Source organism: Salmo trutta, chromosome 3, assembly GCF_901001165.1.
Source record: "Salmo trutta chromosome 3, fSalTru1.1, whole genome shotgun sequence".
Taxonomy (NCBI): domain Eukaryota; kingdom Metazoa; phylum Chordata; class Actinopteri; order Salmoniformes; family Salmonidae; genus Salmo; species Salmo trutta.
Window position 1 is genome coordinate 60,390,730 of NC_042959.1, and position 12,120 is coordinate 60,402,849.

The following is a 12,120-nucleotide window of genomic DNA, read 5'->3' on the forward strand; positions in this document are numbered from 1 at the left end:
TTCAACAATGATCTGTCATTGAGCTTGAAATAATAAGATCACCACTGTAGACTGTCCACTGTCCCCAATGACTCTGGTCACTGAATATTAGCTGTCTTTATACTAACTACTATTTATCTGCCCTTGTCCCAGCAGGCCATTCTGCCCTTCATCAGCCCAAGACCCAGCCAGCTCGGACAAAGAGATGTCTGGTCTGCTAACTAGTGACGTCATCTCAGACATTCTGATTCACATTGTGATGGATGGGTCTTTTCTACTTTACTTCCGCTGATTCAGGCTTATTAAGTCATAAAGGGTCCGGAAATATGATTCTGATACAATTGGATAGATGTTCTAACCCAGAAATGTATTTTGGAATGTTGCCCAGTTCCATAATGTGTCATAATGACTCTGGTCCTGGCCTGAGTCTCTGGGTCTGAGGATGGTTTCAGGTCAGGATGGACACAGCTCTAGACTGAGGATATGGTGTAGTCAGTGAACATGGTCAATATTCACTCCACACAGGCATCATCATCATCATCATCATCATCAGAAAAAATCATTAAAGGTCTGGCACATGCTTGGCCCTCAAAACAAGGAAAATTACAATAATCAATAAGTACATTTTACTGAACACTATTTGAAATCGACATGGCAAAAAGGTCAGCTACCATTTGGCGGCCTGCATCTTTGCCGTTAGCGCTAACCTAATTAAAGCTATTGCTAATCTGATAATATTATCTTGCAACCTGCTGGCCATTGTTCAACAAGGTCACACTCATACTGAGCTGCTAAGCAGGCACTCATACGTGTCTTCAGAAACAGATAACTACATTTATTTATGTGTGTGTGTGTGTGTGTGTGTGTGTGTAAGCTAAGATCAAATGTTGCCTTGATAACCCAATAATAACAACTGTAAACAACATACAAACAACACAAAGCAGATGGTCTCCAAGGTCCTTGTGTCCATGGTGATGTGTTCTCAGATATCAATGAGGACAGTCAGGTCATTCTGTCTATGGTGTTGTGTTTTCAGACATCAATGAGGACAGTCAGGTCCTTCGGTCTATGGTGTTGTGTTTTCAGACATCAATGAGGACAGTCAGGTCCTTCGGTCTATGGTGTTGTGTTTTCAGACATCAATGAGGACAGTCAGGTCCTTCGGTCTATGGTGTTGTGTTTTCAGACATCAATGAGGACAGTCAGGTCCTTCGGTCTATGGTGTTGTGTTTTCAGACATCAATGAGGACAGTCAGGGCTGAGAAAGTAAAGTGATGTGCTTATTTACCCGCATCTTCCTTATCCTCACCTTCAGCTGAAGCAGCCAAACAGTAGGATTGCTCATGTGTTTTGCTAATGCTCTCACTTTCTCTCTTCCATCTCTTTCTGTCCATTCCCTAAAAAAAGACCTAAGGCCAATCAACTGAGTCTCTAACAAAAAAAGTAAGAGGAAAAAAGAAAAGCAAGAAAAAACATTATGGACAGTGAAATTGCCCTGTCACATAAAAATACTCATTATTGAGATAAATCACCCCATTCTATTCCCCAAATAATCTTCACCCCACCACCGATCACCAGCACCTGTTATCACAGCAACACACACACAAACGCACACGCACACGCACACGCACATGCACACGCACACACACACACACACACACGTTATTTAACAGTCTTATAAACAGTCTCTTGAATGATGACGAGACAATCAAAAATATGATCCCATTATGTGACTCCTTATTAAAACACAACAACGCTTAGATATATGGGGGCCATACAGTGCTTAATTTCAGCCGGATCCTACCGAAACAGGATCAGGCACCTGTCGTTTTTGGATTGTTTTGTTCCGGAACCGATTTGGCCGGATCCGGTAACTCTTTTGGCATTAAAAATTATTTTCACTTTTTGCAATGTAAAATTCATAATAAAAAGCTATTAAAAAGTTAATATGAGTTGCCTCCTCATTAATTCTACGTTTGTCAGTGTCAAAGTAGCCTGTCATTTCTATCATGTGTGCAGTATTATAGTGCTTTCAAGACAACTGGAAACTCAGGAAAAAAAACGAGGTCAAATCATTACGTCAGTGATTTTCTGGTTGTAAAGGCGCCTGAGTCCCAGCCTTGGAATTCCGAGTTGGATGACCATTCAAAATGAATTTGCCCAGTCGGTACTAGTTTTTTCCCAAGTTCCCAGTTGCCTTGAATGCACTGAAGTTGTAAGTAGGAAATTTCCAGTTCCGAATTCCGAGTTCCCAGTTGTTTTGAACGCAGCATTCAAAAAGATTATGCCAAAGTATTCAGTCATGTAGATTTGCATGAAATGTGTTTATAAAAGACAAACATTTTCCCAGACCCTAGGCCACTAAAAATGTTCCCCATGTGTGCAACTTCTCTAACGCTTCTACTCTACAGCTCTATGCCACTATGCAAATGAAATGATATGCATGCAATGTTTTATTACTGTCATCAAGGTGAATCTTTTCTCATGTGTTTTCCGGTACCTCAGAGCTCCCCCTCGTACTCTCTTTTTGTTCCTGTACCTCACGATTTACAAATTCAGCACTAGGACCATACAAGTGAACATTATCATTTAAAGTTCAATGGGTTCGCATGCACAAAGTGTTGATTTATTGTGACAAAACGCTAAATTGTAGTTGGTCCCATCCGATAACATGGCCCACGTTAGCCCTATGCTAACTTCAACAGGTGGCACTGATTATATCCTGGTGCAACTTCCTCATCAGCCTATGAAATATCTTATAATTTATATCCACAAACCAATGGCATTTCTTAAAATAGGTCAACCCTGGCAACTAGAGGGATATTTTAAACCTACAAATTCATGGTTTACTTGTTGTGTTGGTCTGTAACAAAATGTAATGTCCCAATATTGCACTGATGCATCCTTGACTAACGTTTGACAACATTTTCCCGTTTTCGCATATATGACAAAATCCCACATTTTTGTTAATCAGTTTCACACACATCCATGTACTATTATGAGAAAAATATAAATGAGGTCCTTAAAACATGTAAGTTTATCATACATTGTAAAAAAAACCCTGAAGAGCCTTATAGATTTGTCAAAAAGCAATTACAGTTGAAGTCGGAAGTTTACATACACTTAGGTAGGAGTCATTAAAACTTGTTTTTCAACCACTCCACAAATTTCTTGTTAACAAACTATAGTTTTGGTAAGTCGGTTAGGACATCTACTTTGTGCATGACACAAGTCATTTTTCCAATAATTGTTTACAGACAGTTTATTTCACTTATAATTCATTTTATCACAATTCCAGTGGGTCTGAAGTTTACATACACTAAGTTGACTGTGCCTTTAAACAGCTTGGAAAATTCCAGAAAATGATGTCATGGCTTTAGAAGCTTCTGATAGGCTAATTGACATAATTTAAGTCAATTGGAGGTGTACCTGTGGATGTGTTTCAAGGCCTACCTTCAAACTCAGTGCCTCTTTGCTTGACATCATGGGAAAATCTAAAGAAATCAGCCAAGTCTGGTTCATCCTTGGGAGAAATGTCCACGAAAGGTACCACGTTCATCTGTACAAACAATAGTATGCAAGTATAAACACCATGGGACCACGCAGCCGTCATACTGCTCAGGAAGGTGACGTGTTCTGTCTCCTAGAGATGAACGTACTTTGGTGCGAAAAGTGCAAATCAATCCCAGAACAACAGCAAAGCATCTTGTGAAGATGCTGGAGGAAACAGGTACAAAAGTATCTATATCCAGAGTAAAACGAGTCCTATATCGACATAACCTGAAAGGCCGCTCAGCAAGGAAGAAGCCACTGCTCCAAAACCGCCATAAAAAAGCCAGACTACTGTTGAAACTGCACACGGGGACAAAGATCATACTTTTTGTAGACGGGGGTGGCAGCATCGTGTTGTGGGGGTGCTTTGCTGCAGGAGGGACTGGGGCACTTCACAAAATAGATGCCATCATCAGGAAGGGAAATTCTGTGGATATACTGAAGTAACATCTCAAGACATCAATCAGGAAGTTAAAGCTTGGTCGCAAATGGGTCTTCCAAATGGACAATGACCCCAAGCATACTTCCAGAATTGTGGCAAAATGGCTTATTAAGGACAACAAAGTCAAGGTATTGGAGTGGCCATCACAAAGCTATGACCTCAATCCCATACAAAAGTTGTGGGCAGAACTGAAAACGAGTGTGCGAGCAAGGAGGCCTACAAACCTGACTCAGTTACACCAGCTCTGTCAGGAGGAACGGGCCAAAATTCACCCAACTTACTGTGGAAGCTTGTGGAAGGCTACCCGAAACGTTTGACCCAAGTTAAACAATTTACAGGCAATGCTACCAAATATTAATTGAGTGTATGTAAACTTCTGACCCACTGGGAATGTGATGAAAGAAATAAAAGCTTAAATAAATAATTCTCTCTACTATTATCCTGACATTTCACATTCTTAAAATAAAGTGGTGATCCTAACTGACCTAAGACAGGGAATTTTTGTTTGGATTAAATGTCAGGAATTGTGAAAAACTGAGTTTAAATGTATTTGGCTAAGGTGTATGTAAACTTCCGACTTCAACTGTATGTAGGCTATCGTTGTCCTCATTGCTTCTCATGGCACACACTGCTAAAGCGGTTGACTCGCAATTGATAGTGCACTTTAACTGTGCACCCCTTGTAAAATATTAGCCAAAAGTATTGTACAGTTCCTGTACCTAAATATAAACCCTACCGGCACCCAACATAAGTACTGGTACCTATTTAAGTCCAAGTCGAGCACTGTACACTACATGTAAATTATCAATTCAAAATTGGGGGGGGGGGATTCGAACCCTTGCCACAATCTGTGACAATTACATGTAATAGGCACTTTACACAGAGAGCAATTTGACCAGTCAGTGAAATACACATGATAGTTGCTTTGATGATCAGAACATGCTGTTGGGCATGCTGCCCATCCATGAACAAAGGTTGGAAGGCGTCCAACTACTTCAACGATTTTAATTGGCTGATTAACTTGTGCCAGGATATAAATCAGTGCCACTCGTTGAAGTTAGCATGAGGCTAACTTGTACCACGTTATCTGATGGGACGAGCTACGATTTAACGTTTGGTCACATGCAAGTACATTTTAATTGGCTGATATGCATTTTGCTTGCTTATGTTCGGAAGTATGTTTGCAAGTCTGACATGCAGTCTAGCAATATGAAACACACACACACACCCCGTCCTAAAACAAGCTGGTTAATGATAACAAAAAATAGCAACAAACAAACAGTGAACCTGACACTATCTCGCTCCCTCCCTCTCAGGTGTTCACCCCCGCGGTCGACCCCCCTATCATCACCCCATTCTGATCTCCAGATCGGTGGATGAGGGGATAAAATAAAGGACTAAAGGAGGGGGAGCTGTCTCTGTATGGAGCTGGAGCCCACAAAGGTAGTGTTATCTCTGTTTATTCTCTGTCACAGTGCTGGCCCTGGGGATCCGAACACAAGCAGACAAGCTGGCCAAGACACACACACACACTACAGCACAGAGACCGAGGAGGGATCTAGGCTTCACACGCATCACACTCACAGACAGGTTGATCTCTGTCTGTGTCTACCAGCATGTGTATATCAAATAAAAAAACATACAGCTTCACCAATGGGCTTAGCCGTGTCTCTCAAGAGGAGAGGGTTAGGAGGAAGGGTTAAATCCATCAAAGTGCACTAAAGCCCTGTTCACACAGCCTATACTGGAGGATGATCAACACTTCCTGGATGTAACGCAGTGCTTCCATTCCATCTGGTTCTTTAACTGCTTTAGCCTAGTCAGCTTTCAACTAGAGACAGACAATACCCCTTAAACATTCCATTACACACAAGTGTAACCAACCGGATATCGAACCTGAGTCTGCTGCTCGGCACGTGAATGTGTTAGGTCGCTGTGCTAAAAACTAGACATTGGCTTTGGAGCTAACGCAAGTCATCAGTTCTCAAGCAAGGTTTACTGCGAGGGGGATTTCAACAAACCACCTGTGTTACAGAAGCGTCTGAAATAAATCTCCCGTTACTATAACCACTGAGGTGTTATGAGTTTCCACGGTGATGAGTTGGCTGTCTAGACTGGCGGAGGTATGAGGTATGAAACGAGGCCCAGACTCAAACTCTCACCACAGTCAGTCTGCTCTGCTAGCTGGGTGGATCGCGCCAGGCACCCACAGGGGAGAAAAGGGTTATCAGTCCCCAGTCACACTACAGCTCTCTCCCCTCCCTAATTGGCCAAACAGCTTAATTGGCCATGGAAATCATAGAGACAGTGGTTCTGGCAGCAGCCTTAATACGCTGAAGAAGACACCATTACTTAAGTAAAGTTGGGCTTGGTGAGGTGTCTATGGAAATGCACTGACTGAAGCGGCATCATTTCATTTACCACTGGAAAGGAAAGCTGAGAGATTACAACAAGACAGTGTGAAGGAGGCTGTACCAATGATTTCAGCAGCACTGCAAAGCTACTTACTTTTAACTACAGTGTCTGTCTTCATAAAGAAATGTAAAAACAATTGCTGTTTTTCAGCCTTTGTTCCCTAAATGTATTCAACAAAGTGCTAATTTGAGAGTGGTTTTACTTCCTGCTAAAATAATTTGTTAGGGAATCTTCTACTCACAGAAGATAGTGTAGTTATGTTGCGATAGGGTGGGCAAATAGCATGCAATGATTATGAGAGCACTTTAAAGATAATCTTTGAATCTTCAATCGGTTTATACGAGTAGGTTTACAGGTCAGGATCACATGATTTATTGCACTGCACAGACAAATTATTGATTGATCAATCAATTGTAATTTGTTGTTGTATTGTCCAACATGGACATTGCAGGTGAAAACCTTTTTTAGGGATGAGAGAGCAACAATTAAAACAGTAGAACAAGAAAAAACAACATGGAACAAAGGCACGTCCATGACTGAGGAAGACTTCTAAAGGAGATCACAATTACAAACATCCCACTGGGCACAGACGTCAGTTCATCGTCTAGTTATGATTTACAATGAGTTGTCAACTAACTTAAATTCATGAATGAAGGGCGACCTTCACAGCCAATAGAGAACAGAGGGGGTGAAGGTCCTTGACAGTTTCATTTGTTTCAGAGGACTTAAGAGGTGGTCCTCTCTGCACTTGTTTGATTGGATTGTCAATGTGTGTGTGTGTGTGTGTGTGTGTGTGTGTGTGTGTGTGTGTGTGTGTGTGTGTGTGTGTGTGACCGGCTCTCACATGCTTATGAATGTGGAGTGGTGAGAATGTGATGGTCCTGAAGGGAAATTGTTCAATATTCTACAAACGTCCTCTCGTTAATCTGCGCTCATAAAGGACTACAGAGAAAATACTTTATCTGACCTCTTTTTAAACTAAGTATTCAGGAAGAAGGCAAAAAGCACAACCTTCCCACTTTACATATCATGGTATCATATCACAGTGTCCCCGTCATACAGAAACCCCCAGAATTCAACACCGATATGTCAGTCACATGATGACATTTTAGAACACCAATTTAAAAAGATTAAGAATAACAGTAAAAGCATCTAAACCACAATTATTTCATTTCTGAGAGGCAAGTTTTTGTCTAACAAACTGAGGAGTGTGTTCTGGGGCCAACAGTACACATCCAGCTGGTGAAACCTAATCTCCCGGGGCGATGGAAAGGAGGTGAGCAGATGTCCAAGTCAACAGAGAGGCAGACCAAGACTCTGACCCCCAAGTTGGCCACCGCGCTACACATACACACAACACACAGACACATATACACACACACCGATGCCCCGAGTACTCACACAAGCCCACGGCTCAGTGACAAATGGAAGGGTGTGCTGGCATATTTCAGTAGGCCAGCTGCACCCAGAGTGTGTGTGTGTGTATGAGAGAGAGAGAGAGAGAGAGAGAGACAAAGAGAGAGAGACAAAGAGAGAGAGACAAAGAGAGAGAGACAAAGAGAGAGAGACAGAGAGAGAGAGACACAGAGAGAGAGACACAGAGAGAGAGACAGAGAGAGAGACAGAGAGAGAGACAGAGAGAGAGACAGAGAGACAGAGAGAGAGACAGAGAGAGAGACAGAGAGAGAGACAGACAGACAGACAGACAGACAGACAGACAGACAGACAGACAGACAGACAGACAGACAGACAGACAGACAGACAGACAGACAGACAGACAGACAGACAGACAAAGTGAGATCAGCCTACTGCAAACTGACAGAAAGTCCAAATAATTCCCTTGCCAAAAAACAAAGAAAGAAAATATTCAGATATCTGCTCTAAAATCATCTTCTAGGAATTGCTTTTCATACGTTTTAATTCTCATGTCTCTGATAAAACATTAGCACCGGAATACTAATATGTGTCCGAAAACATCCTCTGGATAAAGCCAGTCGTGCCGTTCCATGACTGGATGGGTGGTCCCAGATTTGTCCGTGGTGGAGCAGCTTGTGGACTTGGCCTGCCATGAGAAAGAGTAATGGTATTTGGCAGATGAACCAAAAATGACTGTGGCTCCCCCTTCCTTACCCTCCTACCCTACTGCAGAGAAACAAACACCCTGCATGAAGGGATGCCATCATTGCCATGCATCAATGGCTGTCAATGGGAGGCCTGCCTGACTGAGTCCCACTGCCAGTGCTGCCAGCCTACATGGCTCATCCCTGGCTCTGTGTCTGGGAGACCTGTGGGAGTCTTCTTCCCAGGGGAGGGTGGCTGTTCTGGGCTTGGCATTAGGAGAGGCAGCCTCTTCCTCTGTGGTTGTGGGGCTTCCTGACCCTTGCTGGGGAGAGGAGCAGATGGCCAACTGGACATCCACACTGTGGCCTTCTGGTGCCTCTCTCTCTGCCTGCCACATATGCTTCACCCTGTGGCTATCTGTTTCCTGGATCCCTCACAGCATCACCATGGCTACACAACCCCCAGAAAGAGAAGGGAGGAACACACATGCACACACATGGCTGCACATGGTTAATGTCTATGGCGAAAACATTTTAAATACTATTGAACAATGAATAATGTGTGAGAAGAGTGCATGAAGCAGAATCATTAGGACTATAGCCAACCATCAAGAGATAAAAGGACATTTCAGAAAAACACAACAAAATAGGCAACTATGTGTAAACGCAGCCAAATCTGATCTTTTTTCCACTAACTGGCCTTTTGACCAATCAAATCAGATATTTTCATATCATATCGTTTTCAGAGCTGATCGGATTGGTCAAAATACTAATTAGTGAAAACAAGATCAGAACTGGGCTACCTGTGTAAACAAAGCCCAATAGACATGGCTGGGACTTATTGGTTCTGACAAGATAATCACAACCCTGCAGCAATGACATTCATCAACACAGAAAACACCTCAGTCATCTGGGCACGCACACTTGTGGACATTCAAACTGAGGCTCAAGCTGTGTATAGTGACATACTGTAAGTGTGACATAATTTATCAGAATTCTCAAGCTGGCGAGGGACGTGATTGCATACATTGGGTCAGGGTGACACTTTTCTGGAATCTTGACTCTGACGCTTCATAGCAGATGGTGGTAACTATCCATCTGCAGTGTGTTTGTGAGTCATGATAATCATGACAAATACCCAAAGGTAGTAGGCATCAAAAAATGTGCAGTGTTGCTTCCACAAATGGAGAATTATGAGTGCTCTAAACAAAAAAAGTTACATTTCAATTAACATAATAGATGGTTGTTTTAACTTAAATGAATATCTGTGTTGTGATATGTAGTGTGTGATGGAACATACATTTTTTTTAACCTATTTTAACCACACTAATTGCGTGTCTAATTTTCTGACCCATGTACACACATAGGTCTACACACCAACACACACTTTATTAATAGATCATCAATTTCTCCTGCTTAGTTTTTTCTGGATGTTTACTTTCCTTCTCCAGCATAGTAAACTCTGGCATCTCATTGCCCTTGCCAATACTTCCTGGAACGAACAGAGTTGTGAGGCAGAACCAGGAACTAATTTCATTAGCGTCTGGCTGCCATTGGTGAATAATTAGGAGCTGTCCTCCGTCTGCACTAGCCCGGCCCAGAGTTCTGAGAGGTTAATAACCAGTAACAATCAATTACTTAACTAATCTGATACGATCAATAAGGTCCTCCAATTGACGAAGCATGTAGCCAGAAGAGGGGCAGAATACGATTAAACCATCGACATGAAGTAATGGGATGTTTTGCTAGAATAGACAATAAAATAACATATGGTGTACATTTACTATGTGTATGTATTTACAGTTATAAGTGTTAATGGTGATATTACACTGGTGGAATCTGCAGAATCCAAACTGCTCAAAAACTAGACCAATGAAGTTTAGAATGTTTGTTATAATAAAATGAAAAGCGGTCCAAGCCCTAAAGTGTTCCCCGTGGTAGGTTGCCACATCAAAATAACTACTTGGTTTTCACCATGAGAGTTTATTCTCAGGTAAAAAAAAGACAGAATAATGTAGAAAGCAGTCAAACTGGAACACCAAAATTGGTGCTTTTATGGAGGTTTGTTATAGTCTGTCTCCCATTTGACACACACACTGGACATTTGATTTGCCTGACCCAGTCTCTGTGTCATCTGAGAGAACATTGGCATACCGGCAGACTTTTAATCGTCCATTCAACCCATTAGTCGGCTTCTCTTGTATCGGAGTGCATCTGGGTTCACATGAGAACTGATTATTTTAAATAATGTTTAACCCTCCGTCCAGCCATTACTCACACATCACAGACCACTGGCCTTGTCATTTGGGAGTCGGAGATGGCCACGCCTCCTTGTCCGTCTTGATCCACAAATGAGTAAATCCACAGCCATGGCCTACTCCTCCATTTGTCTCCTTCCTTCACAATGGGGCCTCAATTACTACCCAGGATTCAGTGACTTACTTACAGTATGCAATCATAGCAATTACCATCCCATCTGACCATCTCACCCCAGCTCATGCTCAACATAATCTTTCAATTGGCAGAAAAATAGTTTTTAATGACATGCCTTTTTTACATATATATTGAAAATTGCTCCCTTAATTCCACTACCATTGTGATGACTTGTTGTTGAATTACTCTTTTTTTTCCTGCCTGGGCAATCTAATCAAGTTGACAGTGTAATGGAGAAAATGACATTGGAATAGCAATTGATGCTGTCAGACAGTGCTTGATGATAATGCTGTCATTAATGAGAGTAGTTGACCTAGGAATCATTTGATAATACAGGCATATTAATAACTGAATGACAACCTCAAGAGTTCATCATCAAGAGTTCCTCCCTCCTCCGATCTTTGAGATATGATTATTAGTTGGCAACAGCATCACAAACAATCAAATTCATCAAACAATGGATGGTTATGTCCTGATTCCATTTGATTTGAGGTGAGTCAGATTTAAAGGTCCTGATTTGGCCTCGTTTTAGATTTGGTTGATTAAGAAATGCTAGCGGCCATGACTGAATTCAAACGTGTGGTTTGATGTGGGTGCTCTGTGTGTTCCAGTTGGGAAGCGTTAACCAAATTATTTAGCCAATTAGCTTCAGCCGGTTGGCGTGCGATCGAGTTGGTTTGACTTTGGATAACCTATCTTTGGGGATAGTTAGGAACTGTCAAAGAATTACACAATGTAAATGAGATAACATTTTCATGTTGCACACCTTTTAGTTTTTGTATGTGAATTTATACGCTTTAATTGGTTTGAGGATTTTAAGTAATTGAAATTTGGAGATTTTGGAATTTTAACATATTGTCCCATATACATTCTGTAATTTTCTGATGGTCCCTAACTAGCCCCATAGGGATATCCAAAGTCAACCCACATTTACCACAGGGATTACGATTGGGCCACCTGTAGCTGAATTCTGAATTGATGATTACTTATGTGTTGCCAGTAGTGGGCATTTGGGCAGGATTGAAACAAACCCAACCTTTATTTACATTATGATTCAGTTCACGACCTCAAGTCTCACAAAACTCTATTTTCGACGAGATTGCCTTCTTGACCAAAATTATCCTATTTACAGTTTGTAGCCAATTTTGACAGTTGAATAAATGTCTCTGACTCATGTCGATGCCAGGCTGTTTTCTAAATGAGAAGTTGTTTTTTAAGGGACAATTGTTGTTCAGAGCA

The 12,120-nt window shown here is 41.7% G+C and overlaps 1 protein-coding gene across 5 annotated transcripts in view; it reads right to left on the minus strand.

The window, feature by feature from the left end:
- The window catches only part of LOC115181910 (t-SNARE domain-containing protein 1), a 167,445-nt gene that overhangs the window by 108,861 nt on the left and 46,464 nt on the right, over positions 1-12,120 (minus strand). Inside the window, exon 2 of one of the 5 annotated variants that reach the window (XM_029743624.1) lies at positions 1,289-1,410. The exons of the other annotated variants lie outside the window; for them this stretch is intronic. The gene's annotated coding sequence lies outside the window, so the exon portion shown is untranslated. The remainder of the gene's footprint in view (positions 1-1,288; positions 1,411-12,120) is intronic. 5 annotated transcript variants of the gene reach the window in all.